At 32.6% G+C, this 10,824-nt stretch overlaps 1 pseudogene; it reads right to left on the bottom strand.

The window, feature by feature from the left end:
• Positions 1–10,179: 10,179 nt before the first annotated feature.
• Positions 10,180–10,824, bottom strand: part of LOC141499186 (ATP-dependent 6-phosphofructokinase, platelet type-like) — a 47,416-nt pseudogene continuing 46,771 nt past the window's right edge.

The following is a 10,824-nucleotide window of genomic DNA, read 5'->3' as shown; positions in this document are numbered from 1 at the left end:
CCCTTTTGTTTCTCCAGATGAATTTTGTTATATTTTTTTTTCTAGCTCAGCAAAATAGTTTTTTGGTAGTTTGATTGACATGGCACTGAATAAGTAATTTAATTTGGGTACAATTGCCATTTTTTATATTAGTTCTACCTAACCATGAGCATTTAACATTTTTCCAATTATTTAGATCTGACTTTATTTGGGTGAGGAGAGATTTCTAATTTTGTTCATACAGGTTCTGGGTTTGTCTTGGAAGGTAGATTACAAGTATATAATGTGGTCTATAGTTATTTTAAATGGAATTTCTCTTTCTACCTCTTGATCTTGTGCTTTGTTGTTCATATAGAGAAATGCTGATAATTTATGTGCCTTTATTTTATATATCCTGCTACTTTGCTGAATTTGTTAATTGTTTCAAGTTTTTAGATGTTTTTCACAGGTTTTCTAGGTATACCTTCACATCATCTGCAAACACACAAAAAAAGTTTTGCATCCTCATTGCCAATTCTGATTCTTTCAATTTCTTTTTCTTCTCTTGTTCTTACTGCTAGCATTTCCTATGCTATATTGAATAGTAATGGTGATAATGGGCATCCATGTTTCACCCCTGAATTTATTGGTAATGCTCTGAGTTTGGAAAACTTCATTTATTCTTAAACTTTCTAGTGCTTTTAATAGGAATACATATGTTGTATTTTATCAAAGACTTTTTGAGCATCTATTGAATTAATCATGCGATTTCTGTTGGTTTTATTATTGATATGTTTAATTATGTTGAATGTTTTTCTAATGTTGAAACTTTTCTGCCTTCCTGGTATAAATCTTACCTGATCATGGTGTATTATCCTGGTAGTAATTTGCTGTAGTCTCATTTCTAAAATTTTATTTAAGATTTTTGTATCAATATTCATTAGGGAGATTGGTCTATAATTTTATTTGTTTTGGTTTATTCTGGTTTAGGTATAGGCACCAAGTTGGTGTCATAGAAGGCATTTGGCAGAATTCCTTCTTCTCCTATCTTTTTAATAGTTTATGTATCACAGACACTTTCCACTGACTAGCTGTTTGACCTTGAGCAAGTCACTTAACTCTGCTTGCCTCGCATACAGGGTCATTTCCAGTTGTCCTGATTCATATCTGGTCACTGGATCCAGATGGCTCTGGAGGAGAAAGTGAGCTTGGTGACTTAGTACAACTCTCACTGAAAACCAATCCATGTGCTTGTCATGGCATCATCTCGTTATTGTCATGGGTTAATTTGAGAATGAAGGACAAGCATCAAGAGTAATGGAATTGTACACTTCATGTTGTTACTTCACTTAAAAAAATAAAAACTCATAATTTTAGCTAGGTGGTTATTCCATCCATTACAGCAAATCCCAATCCCTCTGTGATTTAGTATGTGGTTTCATGAGTTTCTGTGGCTAAATATTTTTTTCTTAGGTTTTTGCAAGGCAAACATGGTTAAGTGGCTTGTCCAAGGCCACACAGCTAGGTAATTATTGTCTGAGACCAGATTTGAACTCAGGTACTCCTGACTCCAGGGTTGGTGCTTTATCCACTACGCCACCTAGCCGCCCTTCTGTGGCTAAATATTATCATCTAATAGCTAGTTTTCTAGTAATGAGCCTTTTGAAACTTAGAGAAGTTCAAGCTTGGATGACACAACAGATGAGGATTTTCTGTCTTGGCAAGATTTGTCAAACCTTATGGCCCTTGCACATAGGTTTAGAGAGTCACAAAACATTTAATTCAATTTAAGTAGTAATTAATATTGTTGTGCCATCTCAAAATATTCCTATTTTGTGCAGTTGGAATAATATTACCAATTTTGTGCAAGTTTGCTACTTTTGTTAAATTTCAAAACTTGTCTGTTATCAGTCCTCTTGTTAAAAATCTAAATCTTACTTTGACACACACGCAATTCAGGCTATGGATGAGGTATTGCAACAGGGACCATATATATATATGTATATATAATATATATAATGTGTGTGTGTGTGTTTGTGTGTGTGTGTGTGTGTGTGTTTAGAGATGATGGAGGACACATAACTTTCAAAGGTTTACTGAACCAAAAATCACTAATAAGTAGTATCACTCACCCACTCTGGACATTTTCACATGAGTTCCATTGGATATATTAGAATAGCAAAGGGGTTGCTATGACATTCATAATGACATCACTTGGACATGCATGTGAACATACAGATAGCACTGAAATAGTAGATATTCAGCCTAATTGCCATCACTTACTATATTTTCTGTACTAGAATAAAAATTACAGAAAATAAGGAACTGAGACATCTATCTCATTATAAACTCCCTTAAAAGCTTTGGGATACAACCTACAAGAATGACTGTCTCTTCAGCTTTTGACCTCCAGAAGTCTAGGCCTCTAGGACCAATCCATGCCTAGTATAACATCATTTGGAGTACAAAAGCACACAGCACATTAAACTAATAAAAAGTGATTGTAAAACACTTTGTAAACATGAAGTGCCATATAGACGCTTATTAATAACCACTTCTAGTTCTACATACATTTGTTTCCACTCAAAGATGCCTATTTAAGAATACATTATGGCTTATTTTGTATAATGTCCTTGATACAAAATGTATTCAAAACATTTTATGAAGTTAAATACAAGGCCATATGTGGCATAAATTATAGAAGGACACTTTGGATGGTAAATGAATTAGTGTATTCAGTCATAAGGCCAGAGAAAAATGGGTTGTGTAAGCGTCTGGTTTAAAATATCTAGACTCCCTGGAACCAACACTTTAAATCCCAGTAGTACTGACTCAGGCCTCCATTCTCTGGAGATAAGGGTTTCATTCAGTTTACTGTCTGCTGGTCTTTTGAATTATCCCTTGAAACAGTGGTCATGTCAGCCTTGTGTGAACATACCACAAAGTCAGAACAAGAGAAAATAATCACATGCAGGAAGATAAAAGCTAAGGTAAACTTTAAGGCACCAGCAATATATGAAATAGTATAAAGTAGGTGGGAACTCAGGATCTGATAAAAAAAAGAAGCAAAGATAACCCTTACTTAGTATATATTTCTCTTTGTAGCTCTTGACCCCCAAGACTGACTTGAAGTATAGGGAAAATTTATCTAAGTGCATATGCAAGCTTTATAACTGTGTTAAGTAAGAATTTACTGTATATTTGACATCTCAAATTTATCAAAATTTTTATTAACAAATAATCAGAAGCTATCTAGGAAAATGTTTTTTGTTAAAACATTATACAAAAGCTTGGAGTGTTCAAGACAGAAAAGCAAGGTCATATGATTGAATATGGAATAATGTGAAATGATTTTTAAGAATGATTGTATTAATGTCTAGGTATAGGGCATGTTATTTTTTTGGGTTGCTCAAAATCTGAGAGTTACATGGTTGCCAAACATTAAATCTAAGAGAAAGTGAAATTGGAAGAAACTAAGACAAGAATTCCAGAATTTTCTTTATAGTGAACTATTTTAATTTTCCCATATCATCTTAAGTTGGCAGGAATTGGGAAGGGTTTATCAAATCAGTTGACTGTGATAATATTCCACTTTCCTGAAGCTCACCTTTTAATTGGATTTACCCTGAGTCTTTGTGGAAATTGGATTAAAACTCAATTAATTTAGGTTTCAAAATTGTGATTTCAGGAAACCAATATCACTCAAAGAGTACACTTGACCAAAAGATTTCAGAGAAATTGTACAGTTTAAAGTATGTAGTACAAAATCATATATAGTTAATCTTGTCTCAAAAGAATTGAGAACATACATACTATTCATGGTAATGTGTTGGAAAGGTCTGCTCTGCTAAAAGGCCATATATTTACAGAGTCATCTCTAGAGGAAGAAATTTGCTTCAGTTAAATGGACACTCTTTCCAAGAAGACCTAGGTTGAGATAGAGCCCCCCGAAATTCTAATGATATTCTGTGACCTTCTAATCACGTGGAACAGGCCAGTTAAAATAAATATCTACCTTTTGTAACTCCTACCATGACAATGCATCTTTGAAAGGGAAATAGAAATTAATGGGTTATATGAGGGTAATTTTAGAAAGTAAATTTTTTATTGTTAAATCAGGCTTGACCCTCAGGTCTCTATACATCTGTGAATATAGTTATACAATTGTTTTATTTTGGTTATTTTTCTGTATTTGGCATATATATATTGCATTTTTTACAAATTAAAAGTTTGTGGCAAGTCTATTGTCATTTTATAATAGTATGTACTAACTTTGCATCTCTTATAATATAATTATAATTCTTTTAAAATTTCAAACTTTTTCATTTTATTATATTGATTATGATTATCTATGATCAGTGATCTTTTATTTTTACTCTTGTAATTGTTCTGAAGCACCATGAACCATGGCCATAGAAGATGACAAACTAAATCAATAAATATCATGTGTTTTCTCTCTGCTCCATCAAACAGCAATTTCCTACCTCTGTCCCTATCCTCAGGCCTCCCTGTTTCTTTTGACACAATGATTGAAATTAAGCTATTTTTAAATTAAGCTAATTAATAACCCTACAAAATCCCCTAAGTATTCAAGTAAAAGAATCATTTGATGTGACAAACTTCACTGTTGTCTTATTTTTTAGAAATTTGCCACAATCATCCTAACCCTTAGCAACTACCACTCTAGTCAGTCAGTAGTCATCAATATCTAAGCAAAAGTTCCTCCACTAGTTATAAAGTATCACTTGCTGAAGGCTCAGACGATGTTTAGCATTTTTAGAAATAAAATATTTTAAAATAATTATGCATTTTTAAGGCATAGTACTATTCTACTCTTAATGGACTATAAAAATCACAAGACTTGCTTTATTGCAATATTCACTTTATTTCAGTGGCCTGGAATGGAACCTGCAATATCTCTAACTTATGCTTGTATAGTTTAGTTGAAAGACTAGGTAAGTTAGAGAGGTGGCTTTTAAGGGAGACACTGATAAAGTGGAAAGTATCCAGAAGAGAGAAGAGTATGGTCATGGGCCTTCAGAACATTCTCCAATAGGGTTTCCTTATTATCCTCATGTTATTTTGTATTCATTTCATATATAATCTAAGTTTCAAACTAACATAATATGAGACACAAAAAGAAAGATAGGGGAGATATATTACCAAACTGAAATTGAAGAGAGATTATCTGTATGGATTGAGGTTTTCAAGATGTTCCTGTTTTAGAAAGTCATTGTATTGATTGAATCTATCACCAAGACACTGAGAGAGATGAAAGAGATCTGTGATAACTCAAGTGGATTTTATTCATTTATCCACACAGGGGAAAACATAAAGATGAAGAATTACTATTGTCCAGATTTTGTCACACATCTCAATGGATATGCTAAGAGTTTATCTAATAGTATATATATCTCAGACATAGATGGACAATGAGTTGGACTCAGAGTTGAAAGGGAAAGGACTAGGGGTGACTTGCATTCTAGAAATTGCAAAATGCTTATTTACCCCAATCTTCTCATAGCAGTAAGGCCCTTTTATCAATATATTTTCCCATCTTGTTATGTAGTAGATCTGGATCACCATTGGCTTATAAAAACCTAAAGCTGAACATCATATAGATAGCAATGAAAAGGGCCATGATAAATATGAAGCTGTAACCTACAACCAATGAAAACAAGAGGAAAGTGTGCCATCGAGGAATGTGATTAAATAACTAAACAAAAAAAATTTTGATTAAAGAATCATTGAGCAAATTATATTGTTCCATAAGAAATGATGAATGTGAAGAACTCAGATAAGCATAAAAAGAAATATGAACTGATGCAAAATAGAAATATATACCACGTTTTATAACTATAAAATACATTTAAATAAATACAGCATTATAAAAAACAAAAACTAATTGAATACTGTATAATTTTAATAACTAGTTTTTAGTCTAACCAAGGTATGAACGGGATTAAAAATGCCATTCCAGCTTTCAAATGGCTTAGTCTAATGGGGTAAACAACATTGAAATAACTATATTCAAACAAAATATTGACAGTGTAAATTGAAGATAATGAGGAAAATTGTGTGCCACAGCATACACTGTCAGACACTTGATATGTTGTCTAGTTTTGCTAAAGTATTTTATAAAAATCTCTTTATTAGAGTTTGTAACAAGGAATGGATCTCTTAGGGACGGCATATATTTGGAAATGAAAATATATTTTTTGCAAATAAAGACAGAAGAAAAGAAGTAAAGTAATGGAATAAGAATAAAAGCCTTCAATTTTTATATGTTTTGTGGAATCAAATAAAATTAAGAACTCTTAGATAATTAAAAAAGATGCCATTAACACAATTTTTAAGAGAAGGGAATAGAAATGAGAATCAAGCCCTGAACTTGAATAATTAACTCTTTCTTTAAGGAAATAGATTATAAATTAAACATCTTAAAAGAATATGGCAAAATAGCATCCTTAGAAGAAACAAGCATAACAAATTTAATCCAGGCAGTATACTCTGAGTCCCAAAGGTCCTGAAAAGAAAAATTGAGTAATTATTGATACTGTAAGACCAATAACAATTCACATCTCTCTTAGCCTTAGTTTTTCCATCTGTAAAGTGAAGGTAGAATAGATCTAGGTGATCTGTAAGATCTCTTGCAGCTAAGATACTAAATTAAGCAATAATAATAATAATAATAATAATAATAATAAACAATAACAAAACTTATATAACACCTACTATGCTCCATGCACTGTGCTAATCACTTAACAAATATTATATCATTTGATTCTCAGAACAATCTTGGAAGTGAAATAACTGAGGAAAGCAAATGAAAGGACACAGTAAATGATTGAGTTTGTGAATAAACTTGGGTCTTATTGACTTGAACTCAGGCTTTCTTCAAGTCCATCAATCATGGATATTATCTAGGCTTTTATACAGATACTTCTCTGAGAGCTAAAGAAGATACAGTGGAAAGACTTGAGCTTTCAAGTCAGAGAAGTTAAAAAGGCTGAGAAAACTGGAATAAGAAATGTGAAGTCAGAAAGGCAGAGATGTTAGATTGGAACACAGTCTAGATTTGAACTCAGATCTTGTTATTTATTTCCTGTAATGATGGAGATTAAAGATTTTATTTACCTTTCTTCTCTGCCACTAAAGAAAATTCAGTGGAAAAACTGAAATTATTAAATAAGAGAGTAATTTGCTTTAAATTCCATCTCCACTCCCTACCAGTGTGATCCTTGTTAAGTGAAGATCCACTTTCCTAGGTTTCAGGTTTCAAATTTATAAAATGGTTCCTTCCAGTTCTAAATATCTACAATTTCATATCTAATTTTTTAATCCAAACCAAGCAATGAAATCCAATTTTCTTTAAAAATTTCATATTCCTTAAAGACAGTATATCTCTAAATAATGACATTTAATTTATTATTTTTAGAGAGTTTAATTGATTTTAATTGGATAGGTTGTTTATGCAGTTGAAAGTAATCAAAACTTGGAGTTAGTAAGATTTGGTTTCAAATTAAGTCTTCAGTTCATCAAACTTTCTTGGTTCCTTAACTTCTATGTGCTTGAGGTTCTAGTTGGGTTGTGATGTTTTTGTGCAGGAAAACTTACACCAAGAAAATTTCAACTCTTTTGTTTAAGGTTCCTAATAACAATTATTTTTTAAGATAACTTTTGTGAAAATCAGAATCTTAGGTAAGTTTTAATCTTTCTCACCTAAAGGTTTTTCTTTAAAATGAGTACTCTTGATAATGGCTAACACTATTAAATATAACATAATAAAATATGATGGTTTTACATTCTGACATTAGACTTATATTGCTATCAATGTCCATTAGACATCAAACGTTTTTCATTTCAAGGCTGCAGTCTCTTTAATACACTGAAACAATGGTAATCATAAAATTCCTACAATTTTAAACTCAATACAAAGTGCACAGCGTATATTCCAATTACATGAATATTTATGTGATTTGGGAAGACTTCTCTGGTACATTCAATGCTATTCAACCAGATAATTATGCAAAGATAGTTTCACTTAAAATTACAAATGCAGTATTTTATTTTGTGTTCAACAGTTCTAATGCACATTGATAATAGAAGGAAAACAACTTCTATTTAAAGACAATGCATTTCAGCTGGAGAATTGCTTTCACAGCATATTTTATGACTCTAAAATGTCTGGAAATTGTGTTAGGATAACAGCAAACAAAGGTCCAAATTCAGACTAATGTTTGGAAAATAAGGTATAATTGCTTCTTTTTGATGGAAATACAAGTATGTTTGAAAACTCTGCTATATAAGCTTAATGGTCTGGCCATTAAAATTTACCCTGTTTGCACAGTTGAATTCAATGTCTACCACCTAGCTGTGATTGAGGAGATAGTAATAGAGGTCATTGTGAGTCAATATAGGGTAAATTTATATCTTATAACTTTTTATATATTGAAACATTTTTCAATTACAGTTTGTGAAATCTATCCATTATTATTTTATACTATTGTTTTAAGGCAATTCCTTTGTAGATCTATAGATAGATGCATACACACATATGTGTACATATTAAAATAAAGATAGGTATGTGCAAACATATGAACAAAAAAGGGCACACATATTTTTTTTCTGTTTGGCTTTTCAGTAATATCTAACTCTTTATGACCTTATGAACCACACTGTACATAGGATTTTCTTGGGAATGGTACCATCATGGTTTGCCACTTCCCTTTCCAGTGGATTAACACACATGGAGATTAATTTACTTTCGTGGGTTACATAGCAAGCAAGTACTTGATACTGGATTTGAACTCAGGTCTTCCTAACTCAAGGCACTGCTCTTTATCTATGTAGTTATGTAGTTGACTTAACACACACACATACACATATGATGGAAGTATAACATATAATATTTATAATACAATAAAAATTATAATATATTAATTCATATTCGTGAGAAGGAATCAAGATTAAATGATTTACCTGGAGTCACACAAGTAATAAGTGCTCTGAGGCCGTAGAAACATGATAAGGAATACTAATAAGCAAGGGAAATTAATGCCATTGTCTCAAAGGTTTGGTTTCTTTTTTCTCTGTTTCTGTTTATGCATATATAATCATTTGAATTCAAGATTCAAAAGCATTTTGAAAAAAAACTGGAAGTCACAAATAATTTGTGATCCCAAATCAAAGTGTAGTTCCTGATAGACAGTTTGTCATAGTTATCAGGAAACTCATCCTAAAATAGTAATAATTATTTGGACAGTTTTGTATTTCAAAGAACCTGGAAATTAACTTATTGAATGTAACCCCAATAATTTAGTTTTTTTCAACTGCTCTAATAAGTGAAAGTACTAGGGGACAGCTAGGTGGTGCAGTGGATAGAGTATTGGCCTTGGAGTCAGGAGTACCTGAGTTCAAATCCGGCCTCAGACACTTTATAATTACCTAGCTGTGTGGCCTTGGGAAAGCCACTTAACCCCATTGCCTTGAAAAATCTAAAAAGAAAGAAAAATAACTGAGAGTACTAGAGATTTGCTTTTCTAAGTGATATATTGAAGTCCTCTGAATTTAAAACTAAAAATAGAATGACAACCTAACCCTGGTGCCATGATGGATTCATCAAAATGCAATGGATCCCACCAGTGGAAGCCAGATAATAAAAATAAAAATACATATCATAAACTTTGCAACCAGTGGAACCATGGGAGCTACCACTGAACTGGGGAAGCATCTGAGTCACCATTGCAGAATGGGAGTGAATAACATCTGTTGAGAAACTACTTTTTCAATGTCTGACAGATAATATGTATTCAGTAGAGACTTCATACCACACATGGTCTGCAAGGAGTCTAGAAAATCAGAGAAGAGAGTTATCCCTCCACATATGTGCCCTGACAGGATTATGTGTCTCCTACTTGTGTATCCCTTTGGGCACATGCTTAGAACACCCATATTTCTGATGTCATTTCCCACACATATTGTCCATTTTTCCCATTGTATTTATAAGTATAACCCCATTTTGTGAGAAAATTTTTATGTATCTTTGTTTTATGTAATGAAGGGGAAGCTGATCAACCATTTTACCTCCAATTCCCCCAAAGCTAAGTGTTAAAATGATGTGACATCTTATACAGTTAAGAACTGATCTTAAGGGAATCAAATAATTCAAAGGCATTTCAACTTGTGTGTAAATCATTATGGACACAAATTGTGATCCTACTACCATGCCATACAGTATCTTTGCTGCATCTTGCAGCTGGGTACTTTTTTTAGCTGGCCTGAATCAGAAACATCATAGCTGATTTTGTACTTGGCCAAAATTTTCATCAAAGGTCATAGTTTCAATCACCATTGTTAGTTGGGGATTCTATGCACAAAATCTGTTTGATCTTTTAGTTGGTTAACAGGTTGGAAAAGGAGATTTCATGTGTGCAATCCTAGCAGACAAACTCTTCAGTGTTGGCAAAGACTTTTCCATTTTGTTAGCTTTCCTTAAGTTTATGGGAAATCCACAGCACGGCTTTAATAGAAACTTTTGTTCCAAAGTTTATGTCAAAAAGAGAAGGTGCTCCACCCTGTTGCATGTGATCCAAGACATTCTGCAATCAAATACTCCTTTCTCTTCTTCAGAATATTGTTGATAATTTAAATCAGTGGTATAATTTTCATTACAGTTCTCATTTCTGAGCACCAGACCTTATTGTATATAGGTCTTCATTTTCTCTGTCAAATGTTCCATATCTGCCTGTAGCTCTCAGATGTCAAATTCTTCTTCAAAAATATATGCTATGTCAGTCCCAGCAGAAAGGCCTCCCATGGGGCGGCTAGGTGGAGCAGTGGATAGAACACTGGCACTGGAGTCAA

The sequence above is a fragment of the Macrotis lagotis genome, chromosome X, assembly GCF_037893015.1.
Source record: "Macrotis lagotis isolate mMagLag1 chromosome X, bilby.v1.9.chrom.fasta, whole genome shotgun sequence".
NCBI classification, from domain to species: domain Eukaryota; kingdom Metazoa; phylum Chordata; class Mammalia; order Peramelemorphia; family Peramelidae; genus Macrotis; species Macrotis lagotis.
Note: the sequence above shows the minus strand (reverse complement) of the source record. Positions and strands in the feature narration are given on the sequence as shown.